Source organism: Myxocyprinus asiaticus, chromosome 23, assembly GCF_019703515.2.
Source record: "Myxocyprinus asiaticus isolate MX2 ecotype Aquarium Trade chromosome 23, UBuf_Myxa_2, whole genome shotgun sequence".
Lineage (NCBI taxonomy): Eukaryota > Metazoa > Chordata > Actinopteri > Cypriniformes > Catostomidae > Myxocyprinus > Myxocyprinus asiaticus.
In genome coordinates, this window is record NC_059366.1 from 15,124,134 (window position 1) to 15,146,863 (window position 22,730).

General features: G+C 37.1%; 1 protein-coding gene across 1 annotated transcript in view; it reads right to left on the minus strand.

Moving 5' to 3' along the window:
- The window catches only part of lrmda (leucine rich melanocyte differentiation associated), a 442,410-nt gene that overhangs the window by 306,776 nt on the left and 112,904 nt on the right, over positions 1–22,730 (minus strand). The window lies entirely within an intron of this gene.

A 22,730-nucleotide genomic window follows, 5' to 3' on the forward strand; every position in this document is an offset into this window, starting at 1 on the left:
ATGGAGTCTTCCATCTTGCCGGTAATAGGAGAGGAGCTGCTGATCAGGACTCCTGCACTGCTCCTGTAGGACTCACTCTGACATTAATCACTAAATCACCAAGCCATGCTTAATTGCAAGCTGTATATCACAGTGAAATTCGGGGTTGAAAAGGAAGGAAAGTCATTATTTTTGCGTTTGGATGTAGGGTGTTTCGCGTTTGAACCCATCCACACATCTGGGACCTCCCTGGATCTGACAACGAAAAATGGAGTGGGCTGTAACCTCCTAATTAACACAACACAATGACTAGTTTTGAAGCGTTAAGCAGCCTCAAACCCGACTCATCTATTCTCAGATTCAATCATTCAGACGTGCCGAGCTCTTCTCTGATGGTGAAGTCTGATAATGAGTTTGTACTGTAAAAGCAGGACCACGCTTTGCGTAATTTTGACCTGAAGCTTAACAGAGTGACTGCCTTGTTTCCAGAAGTTTTTTCCACATTCATTTTCTCCAAAGGCATTTAAAAATTAAAAATAAAAACATCAATAAAGAGTTCGGCCTTGAAGCAAAATAGTAAAATCAGCAAAACAGACAAACTGGGTACTTCAATTCTTCATGAATGAATCAGCTTCTCATCCCATGAATCATTGCAAATGACAATCAAATCATAAATGATGGTACAATATAAAACTATTGACTATAAGTCATTGATTTTAAGTATAAAATAAATATATTTAAGGTTTATGCAAAGTAATGAAAAAATATTCTAATATATACAGTAAGTTGTTTATGAGTATGGAGATTAACTTGATTACATCATTTGCAATGCATCTGTTTCCACGGTAACAGCAACTTCTCTGACTGGTGGAGCTCTCTTCAGGATTATGGGTAGAGTAGTTCTTCACCAGGAAGACAACATGATTTTACTTTTAAGTTAAACTCACCTCCACTTATGGCTTTTACAAAAGTATATAGCATTGCTTAAAAAACCTTGTCTTGAAAGGTTTATACTTTATCACTAAAAATCAGTTTCTTTAAATCGAATGGGATTTTTACTTTTAAATCCTTAAAGGTGCAGTATGTAACAATGTTCATGTAATATTCGCCTTTTTTTGCCAATGAGTGAACGGCTTGTAACGCAACTTAAAAAATTAGCCCTTCCCAGACTTCCTAGGTTGCCTATTAAAGCCTGTAGACTGATTTTCATGTAAAGGGAGCGGGTCGGTTTTGCCGGGAAAATCCAAAGGATGTGACGTTTATGCGCGCTCCAGAGAGCCTTGCCTCAATGCTTCTCTTCTGCTATCCAACAGTGACAACACTAGATAACGTTATCTTAGAGATGGAATCCAGCAAACGTCCGGCTCCCAGCACAACACCGACTCCTACACAAACTCAGAGTAAGCCAAAAAAAAAAAAAACATTTATCTACTGAATCCCGTCTGGCTAAGCGGGATGTGATCGCAGTCAAGCGTAAACTAGAGTGAACATCGGGAGGGCATTTGATTCCTGGAGGGACATTCATTCGGTTTTGGGGATCAGAACCGACCCTGAATTGGCGTTCTTCTTATTGGACAGGTAAGCTTACATAACTGCAAAGCATGTGAAATATAGTGCCATAAGGATTGATCTGTGTAATTTTAGCTAACTTCATCTTGCCTGCTAACGCTGACGAATTGCAAACTACCTTTCTTCGTAACTTTCAAATATTTCAACGATCTTCTTTTTATACTAAAAGTCAGGTATACAGGATAAATTTAAGCAAATACGCTGGTTTCTTGATCGTAGTATAACATATGCCATACAAAGCATACAATAGTGCAACATAACAGTGCAGTGCAACAGTAAACTGTCTGGTATAGTTCGGTAGTATGTAGCTGTATGTGTGTATCTGTATGCTATGTTAGCTGATAAGTAGTTTTAGTTTAGTCTCAAAGATTGTAGTAAAACAATCATAACTGTGTAATTTTAATTATGCTACCTTATCTGTCAGCATAATGCCGGTGAATCATGTTCAGTCTATTTGTACGTTATGTCATTGTTTTGGCATTTTATGGAGTGTGTGTACGAGTGCAAGCACGAGCAACAGGTAGCTGGCTGCAGTTCACTTAATGGCCACAGGTGTCATTAATAACAAGGGTTTCTGAATCTTACATACTGCACCTTTAACGTTACACTCTTTTGACACTGTGTCAAAAGACGAGGTTTGGCAAAGCCACGACCATTTGGCTAAAAATCCAAAATACCACTTCATTAAAGCACAAAAAGGACCAATTTTTTTTTTTTTTTTAACTCATTCACAATAATTTACTTTCCGGAAAGGACTAGATTCTAAGTAATGCAAAGAAGCCTTTTTTCTAGATATTTAGATTTCCCTAAGAAGTATTCTGAGCGAATGAATATAATGAGGAAAATCTGGTCACTAGATACATTTTTACCAAACAGATCATCTATATAACAAGTTTAAAAGAGGGGACCAAACATATTTATGGTTAAACTGAATCTGTACCTCTATACTAGTACAGATCAAACTAACCCTCTACAGAAACACTGTGTGCTCATAAACAGTTCATAAACAGTTGCTGAGGAATAATCGTGGAGTTCCAGCTGGTGCTCTTAGTTTGATATGTGATCACTATTTTGAGTTGATTACGCAGGAAACAAGTTCCAAAAATGTTAAAAAAATTCCTTGTTCAGAATTTCCAAACCTTTAAAATGATATTAAAATGATATTGCTCACAACATGCACTTTCTAACCGATCAAATATTTTAGAGCTAACTAGGAAAATTAAACATATAGAAATGTCCATAACCTCAGATTTGATCATTTTCAAGCCTGTAAATTACTCTTTTAATGTTCCAAGATATTTCCAGGTTTTCCAACACCGTGGGAACCCCAGCATGTTGCATTATGTTAAAATTTTCGTTGGTTCAAAAGAGAATGTGACCCAATCTAGAGCACAACACTGTGCATTCCAGTAATGTGAAAAACAATAATACTCTACTCTTAAAATCGCTTTTGACCTCAGGTTCACAGTTCAGTGTGCATACAAATGAATGAGAGTGCAATGGTAGGGTCTCAGCTATGGCAGCATGAGGTCAGGGCTTCCAAAGCGGCATAAAACAGACATCAATCCTGCAAAATTGACTGATTCCAGCACAGCGTATCACCGGCTGGGCCATAAACTGACTGAACCCTGTGGGGGCGGCCCAGTGATCACAGGACAGGGCAGCACAGACCGGGCCGTAAACCACCTGACCTCCGGGGGGCAGACACTATGCTGTCTGAATATGCAAAGGGGCTTCCACATACACACACAAAGGCCAAATGCCTGAAAGTGGCTGTCAAGAAGTCAAAGTGCGTTGAGAGTTCACCAGGCGGGAGGCGGTTATGGGTGAGAGAAAGGTAGAACAGAGTAAACAGGGAAGAAAAGGGAATAAATGGGACTTCTTTTACATTTGATTTTCAATTGCTAAGAGAGGAGAGAGTGAAGGCTGTGCTCATAGCAATGATTTAGCTTCTCTTGCTAAACATGTGTGTTCCTGCATCATGGCGAATGCAACGTGTTTGAATGCATTTAAGTTTGAGGTAGTATGTATGAGGCATACTAAAGAAACACAGAGAGGGACACTCACAGAGGAGAAAGTAATCTGCAGTACAGGGGAGTGGCTAGCTACATCAATCATCTCAATTTAGACTGTTAGATTAGTATGCAACTGCAACCTTCCCCCTGTAGGTCGAACAACAAAGCCTTGCTACTGTGCTGAGGGACTTGCAACTTCTGTGAAGGAGAAATGTTTGTGTAAATGTACAAAATCAATATTTGAAAAAGCAAGGATTTGATTTTAGCAATGTGTTATCATTACACTGAAATGTTTACATGGCTGTGCAATAGTAATATAAAGCAATAAGCCACGAGAGGGTGTGCATTACAGTGATTTTACCATGGGTAAGGGCTGTTTCTTAGTCACTACATGAATTTACCCATAGTACAATCACGGTAAAGCACAGATACGACTTATTACTTTTATAAAACGGTGGCAACAGTACTGTGATAAAAGACAGCAATGTTGAATAAGTAAGGGATAATGTACAGTCAGCCAGTAGTTTTCGCAAAATAAACCCAGACGTGGTGATCATGACCCCAATGCGTCTTGTGACACCCTGAAGGGGTTTATTTTGCGCTAACAACCAACTGACTGTACTGATTATCCCACTTATTACAAAGCTACAAACCAAATAAATGAATAAATGGACATAAAATGTTGATTTGCATTCAAATTATGTAATTATGAGAGAAGAAATAAATCGCTGAACAGCTGAACACTTATAGCGATCTCACAGTGATCCGAGAAGCAGGAAAGGCGACTCGCAATACCCGGATGACTGGTCTGATACATCTACGGATGTTAATCAGAGATGTCATACCGCTAGACGACTACATTGACCAATAAGGATCTAATATTCCATAAACTCATGTAAAGAGTTATATGTTATTTATGGAATGTTCCGAGTTCAATACAAGTTAAGCTTAACTGATCAAATTTGAGGCATTATGTTGTTTACCACAAAAAGTTATTTAGGTGTCAAGTTAAAAAAGTTAATTAAATTAAATTAAAATAATGCAGTTACATAAGACACTTACAATGTAAGTGAACGGGGCCAATCCATAAACATTCAAATACACACTGTTTCAAAAGTATAGCCTCAAGACATTATAAACATTATACACATGTTAACATTACTTTAGTTTGATAAAATCACTTACTAACCTTATCTGTAACTGTGGTAAAACCTGTGATCTGGTAAACACCATAATGCTAGTAAATTCCAGATTTTATTGCACTAAAATCATATTAGCACGAATATTGTTTACATCTTGTGAAACCGTGTGTATTTTAATGTTTATGGCTGGCTCCCTTAATTTCAGTTGTAAGTGCCTTACTCCTGTTACATTTGGGTCATTTGTGACCCGTTTAAGAGTTAAAAAACAGTGAAAAACTAAACTTAATCTTAAATTTGGTCAAAATGCCTTCGGATTATCCTCAACATTGACTACATGAATATGTAAAAAAAAAAAGTTTTTAGGTTTTTATAATATTTGTTTATATTTATGGAATGTCAAACATTTTGTCTACACCTATTATGTTCGGGTCAAATCTGACTGCTGGTTTTCTATGCAGCTGTGAAGCTTCTCTAGAGTGAAGAGTGTCACAAGATGTCTCTCTCTCTCTCTCTCTCTCTTACAGAGATAATAAACATTATTGTTACTTTTATTTAATCAAAATCAGCAAATATTTCACCTAAAAAAGAAATGTGCATAAAAATATGAAGGCAATATGTAGAGTTTGTGAAATATGATACACAGAGCATTATAAGATTAATATTTGCAGATATAATACACAGACCTGCACATACTGCCAACACACACACACACACACACACACATGTTGGTGTGGCTATCCTTATGAGGACTCTCCATCGGCATTTCTATCCCCTAACCCTACCCCTAAACCTAACCCTTACAAAAACACTTTCTGCATTTTTACATTTTCAATAAAACATAATTTAGTATGTTTTTTAAGCGATTTGAATTATGGGGACACTAGAAATGTCCTCATAAACCACATTCATAGCATAATACCCTTGTAATTACCAGTTTGTAACCTAAATATTTTTGTCCTCGTAATCCACCCAAACCCGCCCTCTCTCACACACACACACACACATATTTATTTGTAGTTGTTCAACTGCACAATGTTGATTTGGCAATGCTGACAATGTATTTGCTGTACAATAATATATGTTCCTATTGTTGCATAATATAAACCATGATTATGTTTTTCTATCAGACTAATTAAATTTGAAAGTAATATCTGTATCAACTTATTTTAAGTACTGTTAATACTTACAGTAAAGCTACTGTACTTGTGTAGTACCACAACTCACAAATAGGTGGCGCTCTTTCCAGTTAAAATGCTACTATGGAAACTTGTATTAAGTGTGAAAACATTGGCCTATGCCAATTTTCGTGTTTATAATTTACAGCTAAGTGTGCTGTAAATTTACTGCAAATCGATTTAACACTATACAGGTCATTTTTGACCCAAACATCACAGGTGTCATTATTTTTCTGCCAGGTACTGTAATATAGTCCATTATTCTAACTCTAGGCTGTTTGTGGTTGCAAAGCTACCTAGCAACTTGGCACATTAATATAGAATGTGCGGCCGTAGGTGTGCATTCATACTAATTTTGCAATGGGTTCGAACATGGCTAATCCAATCAGTCTTCAGATAGACCTAACTATCTATTATTTAATAACAAATAGAATAGATAGTTCTAACAAAAACAAAGACTTGGAAAAAAAAAATACATATCTTCAGTAATAATTTGACAACATCTAAACATATAATTTTAAAGAGACTAGTCCAAAACTAAATAATTCAACCTGTCACTGTAATGCATAACACAGGGTTTGGCACCTATTGCATATTGAAATTAAATTACAGAAAGCTAAACAAAGCAGAGAAACCAATCTCCTAGATGGCTGGAATGAAAGTTACCCTATTTTACTTTTTGCCACGTGTCAAACAGCAAATAGACATTGACAACTGGTATGTCATCACTGAAGAATTGTGGGGATAAGAAACACAATGAGGTTTTAGAGACGAGAGTATAAAAAGGTTAACCGTGGAACGAAATGTTCTTTTTCACAGTAGAGGCCTGTAATAAAATTTCAGCAAAAAGAACATGAGGTGAACTCGTGCCAGATCCCTGTCCATCTTGTGAACTCCAAAGTGATGCTTATCATGTCTCTGAAAATATGCACTTAGTGCCCCAACAGAGCCACGAGGCTGAAAGAATGCAGTGGTATTGAGTTGCTGGCACACACTAAGTCTGAGTCTTTCTGAATGCACATTTGTCCAGGCCAGAATGAACCTCACTTTAACCAACTTTATTTGTTAAATAAATGCATTTTCCAAGAAAATCCAAATCTCAAGGTCCTGGACACAAGCCTTACAGTTCATATTTTGTGCTTGTCTGTGAAAACCAGACTGATGAAATGTTGTATTTGATGTTTGTAAATTTGAGGTGTATTGCATTTGTCACTTTGAACTAATTATTCAGAAATATATACACTACCAGTGAAAAGTTTGCACATAATTGGTTGAAATTTTGTTAATAATAATTATTATTATTTTCATAATTATTTATTTATTTATACTTTATTATTATTATTTTTTTAGTGCTGTCAGCGTTAACGCATGCGATTCATTTAATCTGTATAATGTGTTAATTTTTTTCTTAATCGCGATTAAGGCATGTACCGATTTGACATTAGAATTTGACATTTTATTCAGTTCCGTGTGAGTTCTTAACACTGGTAAGAGGGCAGAACCCTTGCGATGTGTGACATTACACTCGGATACATACTACAAACAAACACACAATGGTAAGTCTGTGCTGGAGAAAGGACCTATATAAAACAAATGCTGATGGGACTTAATTTTTAAGTTAATTTCTTCACGTATTTTGTAAGTCAGCATTTTACCACATAAGCACGTTAGTTCTTACATGCCTGCTGCGCAGCTTGTTCTCCCGTGGAGGGTCTGTTGACGCTGCGCTCAAATTTAACATACAGTGCTGTGAAAAAGTATTTTATATAAAAGTATAGCTTATTTGAAGATCTAAAACAATTTTGTATGAAAAATACACAAAAACAGAAGAAATCAGGATGGGCCTGATGAGATATAACATAAAACAAAGGCAACCTGAGTAAACACAAAATACAGTTTTCAAATACATATATTTTTTTATAGAATCAAAAAAGTTATCCAACACCTATATCATCCATGTGAAAAACTAACTGCCCCCTTAAACTTAATAGCTGGTCGTGCCACCTTTATTAGCAACAACTGCAAACAAACACATCTGATATGTGGAGATCAGTCTTTCACAACACAGTGGTGGAATTTTGGCCCACTCTTCTTTGCAGAACTGCTTTAGTTCAGCCACATTGGAGGGTTTTTGAGCATGAACTGTCCTTCTACATTATTTCAATGGGGTTCAAGTCAGGACTTTGACTAGGCCACTCCAAAACTTTAACTTAGCTTCTTTTGAGCCATTCATAGGTGGACTTATTCCTATGCTTCAGATCATTGTCTTGCTGCATGATCCAGTTGCGCTTGAGCTTCAACTCACGGACTGATGACCAGACATTCTCCTTTAGGATTTTCTGTTAGAGAGCAGAATTCATGTTTCACTCAATTATTGCAAGTCACCCTGGCCCTGAAGCATCAAAGCATCCCCAAACCATCACACTACCACAACCATGCTTGACCGTAGGTATGATGACCTTTTTGTGGAATTCTGTGTTTGACTTATGCCAGATGTAACGGGACCCTTGTCTTCCAAACAGTTCCACTTTTGACTCATCAGTCAATAGAACCATTCTCCCAAAAGCTTTGAGGATCATCAAGGTGTGTTTTGGCAAAATTCAGATGAGCCTTAATGTTCTTCTGGGTTAGCAGTGGTTTTCGCCTCGCCACTCTTCCATGGATGGCATTTTTGGCCAGTTTCTTTCTGATAGTGAAGTCATAAACAGTGAACTTCATTGATGCGAGAGAGGCCTGCAGTTCCTTGGATGAAGTCCTTAGCTTTTTTGTGACTTCCTGGATGAGTCGTCGCTGTGCTCTTGGAGGAATTTTGGAAGGTTGGCCACTTCTGGGAAGGTTCACTACTGTGCCAAGTGTTCTCCATTTGGAGATAATGGCTCTCCCTGAGCCTTTGAAATAGCTTTGTAACCCTTCCCAGACTGATGTATTTCAATCATCTTTTTCCTCATAATTTCTGGAAAAAACCTTGGCATAGTGTGCTACTGGGTGAGACCTTTTAGCCAACTTCAAGGTGCTCAAAAAGTTATATTTAGGTGTTGATTTAGTGCTGGCACTAATCAGGCCTGGGTGTGTCTAGTCCAGCTGAAACCCATTATGAAAGCAGTTTCATAGATTTGGGGATTTAGTAACTACACACAGGCCCAGTTGGTATTGGATTACTTTTTTCTTCAATAAATAACATTATCATTTAAAAATTGTATTTTGTGTTTACTCAGATTGCTTTTGTTTTATGTTAGATTTTGTTTGAATTTTTGAAACAATTTAGTAAGAAATATACAAAAACAGAAGAAATCAGTTATTTCAACTTTGTACCCATAGCCACCAAACTTCTGAAGCATCAGCTAATGATTACCAGACAATTCGGATTCATTATATTTCCATCGGCAGTGCCAGTGTTAAAACCAGAACAAGATGCTTTTCTTATGGAGTTCAACAAAATTATTGTGACATACCTGTTTTGTTATTTCCAAAGAAGGAAATAAATGCATTTTGGCAGGAAACAGGTATATATAGTCAAATTTCAGCACTTTTAAAATATGAGATTAATTACGATTAACTATGAAAAATCATGAGATTAATCGTGATTAAAAAAAAATATTCTACTGACAGCACTATTTTTTATTTGTTTTATTTATTTTTTTTTGGCCAATAAATAATTTCCATACTTTTGTGTTATTTCAGTTTTTATGACTTCAATATTATTAAAAAATGTGGATTATACTAATAATAAAGAAAAAGCATGTGTCTCCAACCCTTTAATTGGCAGCGTACATGGCTGTAACCAGCTATGAGGTCACCGAGGTCAGGACCTCTGTAAATTGTTCATATTCAAAAATAAAATTTGAAGCTATATACAACTGAACAACACGCAACAACAATTTTTAATTGCCTTAGGTCATATCAGACAAGTTCACAATACAGTGCAGCGCATTGGATCTTTAGTTCAATACTTATTCAAAAAGTTTCAATATAACTATTTGGCTGTAAATTACTGTCCAGAGGTTCAGACTGCTAATTTATCAGCACATACACGGCACAGTTACGTGACACCTGTTACTTTTCTCAGCACTGGTCAGGATGGACCAATCACAGTTATTAATTGTGGTGGTTTTCCATCCAAAATTATGGATCACTGCTATTGTCAGATTTTTAATTCAGTAAAGTTTTAAATTACTCTCCAGATGTCCAGACCGCTGCTAAAACAGCCCATTGATGGCGCTGTCACTTGGCACCTGTTACTTTTTTCAGCGTTGGTCAGGATGGGCCAATCATAGTCGTTTATTACTGGATGGATGAGGATTTTAAGAAATTATTGTATAGATAGTATAGATAGATAGATTCCATCCACATGTACAAATCATTGCAACTACTGTTTTTTATTAAAAATTACTATCCAGTTTAAAAATGTCTCCAATTAGATATAAAAACATCCAGAGATTTGAATGCGGATCAATGGAGGATTCGGTTTGCTGAGCCGTCAAGCACCCCCTGTTGGAAGAAAATTTTGTCTCAAAGGTAACAGTTTCGCAATTTCAGTTCCTCACACACAGCAACTGCATGACTAAACATGTAAAATAGCACATGAGTCACTGGAAGCAAAAAAGCCTTTTATCTTCTATAAGAAAACTCTATATCTTCATGCAGGGGCACTAAGTGGTCTTATTCCAGCCTTGATGATCATGACATTAAAAGAAAAGTTCAAAAACAGTAGCACACTACACTAGTACACCATCTATAGTACAGACTGCAGTATGCAATATGTAAAATATGCAAGCACTGGGTATGATGAAGGCTATGCTATTTCATTCATTTATGTAGCTGATGTTTCACAACATCATTTATAAAAAACATAATTGTAATTTTGTTACAATTCTTGGCACCTCACCCCAGACCTCATTAATTTTCAAACCCTGGTTACGGCCCTGGCAGCATACATATACAATTGCCAGTGCATAACTTAAAGAGGCCTCATCTACCTTTCAGTTAATTTTCACTTACAGTATGTCTTTCTTCATAACCCCATTTTTAATTAGGACAACCATAATTTAATAGCTGCATCCAACAGGACAGCCAAAGGAATGATCTCTCCATAGTGTTATAATCAGAAATACATCAGCCCCATCTACAAAATGTAATTAACAAGTTTCTACCAGTTCATAAATCCTTCATTAAAACACACTCTTTTTATGCACTGCTGTGGTGGCAAGCAGGAACAAAATTCCACACGTGCTGTTGAGGCTTATTTTGCTTAAAGGAATTTATGTAAGGATCCAGCAGTTAAATGTAAACAGCATTCTATAAGAGCTTCAAGCTGTCACGGAGAAGCCTGATTTCACTGTTCGATTAAAGATTGAGCAACGCTGGCTTAGCTGAACTAATATTTGGAAAAGACGGAGATAAATGACTTGTGTGTGTTACAGCAGATGCTGGCCTGGTGCACTCTGTGTCAGCTGCATATGTCCACGTAGTCAAGGGATCTCAATCTACTTTTGCTTTTCTGGAGACTTTATTTCTGTGTAAAGTACTTTTGAAATACAATACTTTTGACCTGCATTGTGGCATGCTTCACTCCATCTAAAAGTATTTTGTTAATTATTTTATAAATATCATGCACGCAGCTTTTATAACCTTGTATTGAGAGACTAGATGAAATATTTGTATTTTCATGTCATACCGTGAAGTAAAAAAGGTGATTACAAATGGCAAAAAAAAAAAAGAAGGGAAATAGTGACCAGTTATAGGATCTAACATACACACTTTCCCGGGGGGCCTGGTTAGCTCAGTGAGTATTGACGCTGACTACCTCCCCTGGAGTCGCGAGTTCGAATCCAAGGTGTGCTGAGTGACTCCAGCCAGGTCTCCTAAGCAACCAAATTGGCCCAGTTGCTATGGAGGTTAGGGTCACATGGGGTAACCTCCTCGTGGTCACGATTAGGGGTTCTCGCTCTCAATGGGGCGCGTGGTAAATTGTGCGTGGATCGCGGAGAGTAGCGTGAGCCTCCCATGCTGTGAGTCTCTGCGGTGTCATGCACAATGAGCCACGTGATAAGATGAGCGGATTGACGGTCTCAGAAGCGGAGGCAACTGAGACTTGTCCTCCGCCACCCGGATTGAGGTGAGTAACCATACCACCACAAGGACCTACTAAGTAGTGGGAATTGGGCATTCCAAATTGGGAGAAAAAGGGATTAAAAATCGTATAGGAATAAGTTCACAAATTTTGACGAATGTGCTGGTCATACAAAAACTTGGTATGTGCCTCACACAAAGATTTTGTAAGGCTTCAGAATGAAGGGCATGTGTTGCATGGATCACTTTTAGGATTCTTGTATGGTACTTTTGCATCCTATTTCAAGCTTGAAAGCTCCAGTCCCTATTCACTGTAATTGCACAGAAAATAGAGACCTGTGCTTTCTTCAAAATTTCACCTTTTGTGTTCCACAGAAGAAAGAGAGTCACACCGCACTAGAGCAACATGAGTGTGAGTAAATAATGACATGATTTCATTTTGGGTAAATCTGGGTGATCCATTGCCATGTATCAACTACCCAACTGCAGAACATAACTAGTCTGAGCAACAGTTGTGCATACAGGCAAACGCTGAGTGCCTTTGCAAAGCTAAATATTATCCAACAAACTAGAGCTCATTTTATTCAACTTGAACTTTCAAGCTGTTCCCCATAACTTGCAACATACAAGGTGCAATTTTTGGATGGTTGTAAAGCTTCTCAGCATGTGGGCTGTTATGTTTTTTTAAATGTTTAATACCCAGCATGGAGACAAACACAGAACTGAAAAAAACCCTCTCAACAAGTTCTAATGAACCTACTGTTGTACTGTAGAAGCATCCACTTAAACACTTTTGGCAGGCAGTATATCATACAAATGTAAACAACATTCTTTATCGGATCATTAAATCTGCTTGCAGGCCTTAAGTTTTCTTTTTACCTAGTTTAGGCAGAAAAACAGCTCTCCAAAGAAAAGATCAGTCATGAGAACTTCGCAAGCACAGAACAATGATGACTGATAGAAAAATGGATTGTGGATGAAGTCATGGATGTAACAATTTATTACACAGCTCTCAGGAACACTTGTTTCTGATTGGTTGATCGCAGCATTCTACTGTCGAATATTTATTCTTGTATAATGACCGCTATGCTGTCATTGACTGTTGTGCCATGCTACTGTTTTCCTACATACAGTATTTGTGCTAGATTTATTTCACTCGAATCACTCCGCTGACTCTTTCTTCTCACATAATCAATAATTTCAACACAAACTAATATAAACTCCATGTATTCCTTTATTTGGTAAGTTGCTGTATAAATGTCATTAAATACGGTTTGTGGCGAGAGAGTGCTTTGCCATGGATATTTATTGGTTTAAGCACTCTTTGAGGCCCCTGAATAACCATAATGCCAAGTATAATTTATATTCGACTATCAAAGTGTGAGAGGAAGTTCTATGTACTTTAGAATTACATGTTCTGAGCTGCCTGTACTCCCTTCCCTATAATGAGATCCCAGTGTTGCACTACCAGCCTGTGCTCTGCAGTTGCCCTATGAGAGAACCTCCTGTCTGGGTTACACCCCAACCTGAGTTGGCAGCCCCGATAAACACTAGCACTCTCTACAGTAGGAGGGTCAGAAGTTCAAACCCCAGGTTTTAACAGTTAAGGCTAGGATGTGAACTCCTGACCTCCCAATGAGAAGGGAGGTCAGCACTTGAATGTAGAGCGACCTGAATTTACAACTGTATGCTGACTTCATGCAAGCACAGCAGAAAGCACCTGATAACATCTCTTTGAGGGAGGGGGGAGTGGCTCAGCCCTCTTTGTACATTCAGTCACAGCCGGACCGTGCCATAAATCATGTTAATTAGTTGACTGATAAAATAAATCTTGAAAAGTCAAGGTGAGATCCTGTTTCCCGTGCTGCAGTTTAGCCTGCTCTGCGTTATTTGTCATCTGCGAGTCACTCTTTAATCTGGCCATTTGTAGCAGGCGCTTTTTGCCAGGGATCTGGACAAGCCGGTGGGACTGAGAGGGGCTGACACAGGTAGCTTAAGATCATCTATCTTTCCCTGGGTGGTCTGCGCAGCCTGCCGTCGTAAAAGAGCCCAAACACAGACTTGATCAGCAGGGAGCAGGGTTCACATGCAGATGCTTCACTTCACTAATGCACAATGTTTAAATAACCATTTAGCATGTGTAGATATCCTCCAGCAAATTATTTGCAATAACTTCCGAAATGTCAATGAATTCAAAGCAGAGTGTGGGATGTAATTGCTCTGTTTTGATGTGAAGAATCTAAATTACTTAAAAAACACTTTAAGTGGCCATTTCTTCATTAGGCTAATTGTAGAATGCAAAAAGATTTCCCCGTAATAATTCATTTGATATTGTACACCTTGACTTGAACAAAAAATTTACTTTTATTCCCATTCCCAAAGAGACCAACTAATCAACATCAGTGAACAAATGTGGTCACTTATTCCATATTTGCAATACAAATGACTGATGTACAATATGTCAGTAACATGATAATGAAGAATGTTTTCATTCTTCTGTGGTTCACAGAAGTTATTTTCCTATATGGTTAGGTTTAGGGTTTGGGTAAGGGGTTAAACTTTATGGTTAGGTTTAGGTGTGAGTTATTCATACGATTTCTTATGATTTTATCATCTCATACTATTATTACAACTTGTCATGACATCATGTTGTTTAGTTATACACACCAAGGTTATTCTTTTATTTATTTTTTTCTCCCAATTTGGAATGCCCAATGTGCTTTTAAGTCTCCGTGGTTGCGTAATGATTCGCCTCAATCCGGCTGGCGGAGGACGAATCCCAGCTGCCTCCGCATCTGAGACCGTCAACCCACGCATCTTATCACGTGTGTGGCGGCTTCATGCCATCCACCGTGGCATCCACGCTCAACTCACCACGCGCCCCACAGAGAACGAACCACTTTATAGCGACCATGAGGAGGTTACCCCATGTGACTCTACCCTCCCTAGCAACCAGGCCAATTTGGTTGCTTAGGAGACCTGGCTAGAGTCACTCAGCACGCCCTGGGATTCGAACTAGCGAGCTCCAGGGGTGGTAGCCAGCATCTTTACCACTGAGCTAACCAGGCCCCCCAAGGTTATTATTGTTAAGACACTATTATAAAGACAAATATTATTACTATTGAAAAAATATTTTTGTTACCTTTGATTTGTGGTATTCACTTAAAAAGCATGCGAATGAAAGGAAAACAAAACTAAAAGCAAACTAAAATTGAAAATCAACATACAAAATTACATTAAAATAAAACTAGTGAAATTTCCAGTAGATCTTGAAATATTCATCAAAGAGTGTACATGAAAAGACGATGCATGAAAGGTGCTTAACACACATTTGTGTGTGTGTGTGTGTGTGTATTTGTGTGTGTGTTGTGTGTGTGCACATGTCCAAGTACTTTGTGTGTGCAAACACACATTCACATATGTGCTCATCTAAGGAATTGGGATGCTCCTGAACACTTAATATTTCTACATGTTGTAGTCTAATCCATTAATTTCCAATAGCCGGTCATTTTTGACCGGGAACACAACAAGTGTAACAAAGTGAAATAAAACCAAAGGAATTAAAGAAAATGGTCCAAATTTGTTTTGTGCTTTCAGATACCATATGTGAACAAATATATATGTAAACAAAGTCAATTTATTTTATTCCAATTGGATAAAGTAAAAAACCAGGAACACAACATAAACCCTGATACACACAAACTTTTCAGTGGCCTCGCATTGTTGCTAAAAAGATTAGTAGTGAGCTATTGTACACAATATTCAAAGTAAATAAAATGTGAATGTCAAGAAAGGACATCTGTGAAGTCTCCTGATTCTTTTAAAGTGGGCACAAGTATATGAAATTGTCCCAACTATAGTCCCTCTTGCCAAAAACTTGAGGGGTCGTCTAGACACAATAACACTGCGTTCAGAAGAACACTGGCTTGTTGGTAATTACAGCTCTTTTGCTAGAGTGTTTTGTGTTTTGCTTTGCTAACCCTTCATTATTCATGGTTTGACTCACTTCTCACTGAAGCAAATTACACAGGGGAGTGACAGCCTTCAGAACAGACCCGTCTCGCTCTCTCCCTTCAGAGTGCCAATAAATCACAGAGATTAGCCTTTAACTCCTGACCTCTCACCTGTTGACCCTTCAGAGGGGTCATTCCTGCCACAATCTGGCTGAAACCAGCTCTGACATAATAAACATAAACACATATAATTCGATACACCTTGACAGTCTGTGGATAGCTAACTAGCAAAGCTTGCTCTGTTGCTTGGATTGCCAATGAAGATGTCAAAAGTACTTTCATAAAAAGTCGATTCTAAAAAAAAATAAATAAAAAAAATGATCTAACTGTGTTTAATAAGAGGTGAAGTGTATAATTTATGCGCTACTAGCGGCACCAATCAAATTATGGCTGTTTTCAAACGGGTTTTCCAACACTCCTTGTTTACCATTTATCTAAAAACAGGTGATTCCTGTTTACTTGAAAAACCTGAAGCACTGTTTACAAGCTAGTCTCATAGAATGAACATTACTATAACTACATTTTTGCAAATGGACTTTTACGTGCCACGTTCTACGTTTCGTCGTAGTTTCCTGGTGAAATTAACACTAGAGGTGCAACAACAACTGTGCGTTTTATTCACTTTCACACAAATCACGATTACAATGGCTGATTATAACTTTATAAACATTTATTTTTCCCTCAATAACTCACACACTGTTATGTTATGATATCAAAACACTTTTATTATAACACATAATTTGAAAAGTTATACATTTCATCACTTACATTTACACACTTATTCTAGTGTGATCAGCTTGTGCGGTAGCTCGCCTCATAGAGAGTTGGACTTTGGACTTGGAAGACGAGGCTCAAGCCCAGCAAAGCATGCAAGCTGACAAGTGAATCAAATGACTTGGTTGCTTTAGAAAATGTGCTTTTCATGTGGCATTTGCTTTTAGGACACTATCGGTTAGGTTTAGGTGTTGGTTTATGGTAAGGATGTCTGTTTTGTTTACCTCTCATTTGCTTTTACAACACTATTGGTTAGGTTTAGGTTAAAGTTTTAGGTTAGGGAAGTACGTTTTCCTCATTATAACTTCAATCTAATATTCACCTTAAAAACCTTGTCGGATTATGACACCATTTCACTCGCTGGACATTTCACTGGGAAACTGCAGCAAAATGTGCAATGAAGCACCTAATTTATTTATTTTTTTGTTGTTCTTTTTTTATTTTGCATAAATATCACCACTTTCATGTAATTTTCATGAGATCAGGCTACACTGAAAAAAAAAGTGGCAATCTGCAATTGTTACCGTAAGGACCTATTTTGACCTGATTTAACCCTTAAAATTATTTGTGTTGGTGTAATAATGTTTTCAGGATTATTCAGACATGATAAATAATATTTGTGACTTGAATTAAACCAGTTAATTTAGATGTTAACACATGAAAAAATTTGGGGGGTTAACATTTTTTTCTTTCAGTATAAATTGACAAATCCTTGGCTACGCCATTGTGTGAATTAACTTTTTCTATGTTTTTTAATATGAAAAAAATTCATACAGCATACAGCTTCAACAGCAAATTAGTTTTTACTGTGATATCGACACTGGTATTGACTCTATTTGCTATTGTGACAAACCTAGCTGCCAGTGAGACAGAAAACCTTAAAATCAACTTCTATTCTATAAGTGGATGGGAGTTATAGTGCTCTCACATGGAACTTATTCACAGTAGTGCCATCTTTAACATTTTAAGAGAAAGACAACGAGGCTGTGAGGGATAGACTTATGGTCTCTTAAATTAGTTGCACCATTGTTAAAAGCATTTTGGATCATTCTGCTGACAAAACATCAGAAACAAAATCTTTCCAAAATATTCAGTAGAAAAAACACTCCAGAAAAAATGAGTTGTGGAGCATTAGTTTTGATCTGGGAGCTTTATTCAGTGCATGCCATTGAAGAGACATATGCCTCACAGCCTTGTTTTCATTTCCATCAAAAATCAAATCTGGTGCTATTATGAATAAGGTCAATAGGTTAGTTGTTTATCAACTAAACTGTTGATAATGTATTATGAAATGACAACTCTCTTGAATGTAAACTCTGTGTGTCATATCATTTGCACAGCCAAACTACAGGCCTTAGACAACTGATCAAGGAAGCTACTGGCTGTGAGACCAAGGGAATGCAAACAATAGACAAAGAGAGAGGGAAAAAAGGGCGAGATGTCCTGTTTCTTTCAAAGAGGCCTGGCAATTTCAATTGAGATAGTAGAGCAGGACATCACAGGACAAGCATGAATGCAACCAGCTGAAATGAATAGGTGATCCTACTTTGATACAAACCACATTGTCATCCATTAAATACAATAGCACCCCTATGAATTATTACCAGATTAGGAGTTTTGTTTGCGAAATGACATCAAAGCTGTCTCTGGGGCTTGTGCCAACCTGCTACGTTCTGTGTCACAAAACAGGCATGAATGAAAGTTTCAGTGGGGACAAACAAAAGTCTTTGTGGGCCTGATGGCATTCAGAAAGTAATGAAAAGGCAGGTGTGAGTGCTTCAAAGCAGCCTGCTAGGATGCCTTCAAAAAATTAAATAAAAGTTCTAGGAACTACCTACAGAGCCTGACCTGCTTGAAAGGTCATTGTTCTTCTGCCCTACCTCCCTTTATTGTGGCGCACAATGTGGGATCAAGAGAGGATGGTCAGGTCAGTCAAATCATAGAAATAGTGTTTATAGTCTGATTGATGAGGAAGAGAGGATACTGCTTGTAAGCTGCGTTCCCATCCGTTTCCACGTTCTCACAGGAGGGGATTATAAAGATGAAACCACCTCACGCTAACTATTGATCCACTCAGAAAACAGAAAGTCATGTCGATAAATTCATCACAAAACAAATTCATTTTTCAACTGTGTTCCATGAGATAATTAGGTTGTACGTCATAACAAGGGCTTTGCCACTGTATCATATGTGAATTATATAGCTCTCCATCTGATCATCAGTGAGGTTTGGTTCGTACAGTGCGCTAATAAACCATAAAGCCACTGATGCATTTTCTTCCCCTTCATTCCTTTCCCAGTGCAGCTGAACCTAACAACACGAGCCAATTCAATTATTCTGGAAAGCCCATTACTGGCAACAGCGCTAATATCACCATCTAATGGTAGATAATACACAATATTCAAGAGTTCAGTGTGTACATTGTTTGTAAATGCCTCAGTAAAAAGCTGTACTTAATCATCCATTTCACACTCCTGGGAGCAAGCTGGAATAACTAATAATAAGACCTCAGCTTAGCTCGGCCTCAACATGCTCATCAGAGACGCAAAAGCAATGCAGAGAGAATATATATAGGGTACAACGAGGTTAAAGGCACCCCTTAAAGAAATTTTTGCTTTTTTCTGGTCACAAAATGTATCAAGGTAAACTTGGGGTAAAAGACTCCCTCACTTGGGGTAAAAGGCCTCTACGGGGTTTAAAGTGATATTGTGTAGATACCGGGGCTATAGTTATAGGGCACAATCTGTCAACTAATGCAAATAGTTTTGAGACAGCAAGATGCTTTTTTGAGTAACAAATTAAGATGATGCTTACTCAAAATAACTACTTAAGAAAAAGTCAACAATTTCCTGTTAATTCCAAACACATTTGGCATTTTATTACATCTCAAGGACTCTATAAACAAACTAATCTCTATTATGATTGGATGAGTCAATGTGAGCCCATTCTGAACATTTTTCATAACAAATCTATTCGCCTCACTTAAGAAAAACAATGTGTTTAATAGGGGCCTTCAGCCCCTGCAACAGGGGGGCTTTTTACCCCAAATACTATCCTTACACTTACTGGACAGTTCTTAAAAAATGTTCGATTTAATGACCTTATTTTTTTATGTTTTAATGGAAATATTAAATAAATATTTTGTCTAAAAATAAATGTATTCATTTCTCTTTGTTTTTGAGCGGCCATTTATAACACTTCATTCCTCCAGATTGCTCAAAAAAAAAAAAAAAAAAAAAGGCTCCATTGATTTTATTTTCTCCCAAAACACTAAATAGCATACTTTAAAAATTTTCTTTTTATATGTGTGTGTGTGTGTATACACACTGGCGGCCAAAAATTTGGAATAATGTACAGATTTTGCTCTTATGGAAAGAAATTGGCACTTTTATTCAGCAAAGTGGCATTCAACTGATCAAAATGTATAGTCAGGACATTAATAACGTGATAATTTACTATTACAATTTGAAAAAAATGTTCAGAAATTCTTAAACTACTTCAAAGAACTCTCATCAAAAAATCCTCCACGTGCAGCAATGACAGCTTTGCAGATCCTTGGCATTCTAGCTGTCAGTTTGTCCAGATACCCAGGTGACATTTCACCCCACACTTCCTGTAGCACTTGCCATAGATGTGGCTGTCTTGTCGGGCACTTGTCACGCACCTTACAGTCTAGCTGATCCCACAAAAGCTCAATGGGGTTAAGATCCATAACACTCTTTTCCAGTTATCTGTTGTCCAATGTCTGTTTCTTTGCCCACTCTAACCTTTTCTTTTTGTTTTTCTGTTTCAAAAGTGGTACAAATCTGGTACAAAACTGTTGTACATGAAACTGGTGTTGAGCGGGTAGAATTCAATGAAGCTGTCAGCTGAGGACATGTGAGGCGTCTATTTCTCAAACTAGAGACTCTGATGTACTTATCCTCTTGTTTAGTTGTACATCTGGCCTTCCACATCTCTTTCTGTCCTTGTTAGAGCCAGTTGTCCTTTGTCTTTGAAGACTGTAGTGTAAACCTTTGTATGAAGTCTTCAGTTTTTTGGCAGTTTCAAGCATTGTATATCCTTCATTCCTCAAAACAATGATTGACTGATGAGTTTCTAGAGAAAGCTGTTCAAGACATGCCAGTCTATTGCATACTGTGGCAACTCAAAAACAAACACAAAGACAATGTTAAGCTTCATTTAATGAACCAAATAGCTTTCTACTGTGTTTGATATAGTGGCAAGTTAGCAATTTAGCATGATTACTCAAGGATAAGGTGTTGGAGTGATGGCTGCTGGAAATGGGGCCTGTCTAGATTTGATCAAAAATGACTTTTTTCAAATAGTGATGGTGCTGTTTTTTACATCAGTAATGTCCTGACTATACTTTGTGATCAGTTGAATGCCACTTTGGTGAATTAAAGTACCAATTTCCTTCCAACAGCAAAATCTGTACACTATTCCAAACTTTTGGCCACCATTGTGTGCACACACATATATATATATATAAAGAAAAAAAAATGCCTCGCTTTAAAAGGCTCTATACATTAACATCAGTTAACACAATGGTTAACATGAACTAACAATGTACTATACTTCTAGAGAATTTAATTGGTAAATAATAATTTCTCCATATGTAAATACATTCTTAACATTAAAAGTTGAATTTGTCAACATTAATGCATTATGAACTAACCTGGGCTGTGTTTTCCAAAAGCATCGCAAGCTTAAGTTGATTGTAGAGACCATTGCCGCCAATGGTTTTTACAATCTATTTAGGATTACAATGCTTTTGGATCGCAGCCCTGAACTAACAAGGAACAGGGGTATATTTATAAATTGACATTAACCAAGATTGAAAAAAGCTGTAAATAAATAAATAATAATAATATAGAGAGAGAGAGAGAGAGAGAGAGAAAAGAGTACAGAGTATATATAAACTACATTAGTTAGCATGAACTAACAACAAACTAACAACAAACTTTATTTTGGTTAATGTTCATTTTAACATAACATATACTAATATATTTTAGTTAACAATTGTATTTTTATTAGCATTAACCAAGATTAATAAATGCTGTAAAATATATTGTTGTTAGTTCATGCTACCTTTAAAATTTACAAATAAAACCTCATTGTAAAGTGTTAAGTGGTTTATTGTTAGTTCATGATACCTCATAACTAATGTTAACATATGGAAACTGATTGAAAACTGAACTAAGAGTTATAATATATTAAATACAGTGCAGCCCATGTGCACAATACACAATACCATTTGATATACAGCACTATCCCATCTTTTAAACTAGGTTCTAAGTAAACCCAACAAAGAGAAATCTATTATAATGAAATCAGCATATACTCCAAACACATAATCTCAGCACAGATGTGTTACAGTTTCCAATGCATCAGGGTTATTTATGGCTTGCCATTATAAAAGCTTGTATAATTTATGACATTCAATTAATGCTATACCTTCCATGAGCTTTCAGGTTTTCTCGAAGATCCACTGATATGCACATGCCAAAAATATGCAGCAATACCATTTAGGCTGTTAGAGCAAGCTTGAGACTGATTTATGGACATGAATTAAAAAGAATTAAAAATTTATGACTGCAATTTGTGGGCAACCATAAAACTATTACAGAACTTTGGAGTTGCATTTAGCTCTTTGTCTCTAAGTGATGAAAGATGACTTAATCTTATGAATATCTGAGAAAATGCATCAATTCTATTGTTCATAAAGTAATGGACAGCAAAACTATAATCAAGCGCAAGGACAAGTATTTTTCCTGGGTATGATTTAGTGAAAACTGTAATCAGTGGGGCTGTTTAAACAGTCAAGTCCTTGTTTTGACTGTTATGTGCATGCTTGTGCTCTTTTGCATAAAACTATAGCTTTCACTGGTACATTGACTGAGTGTCAAGGCATGATTGAGTGAAAGCCCATCCCTGACTGACAAATGATATATTAAGCTTTCATCTGGTGGGGGGAAGCCAGGCATGTCAGTT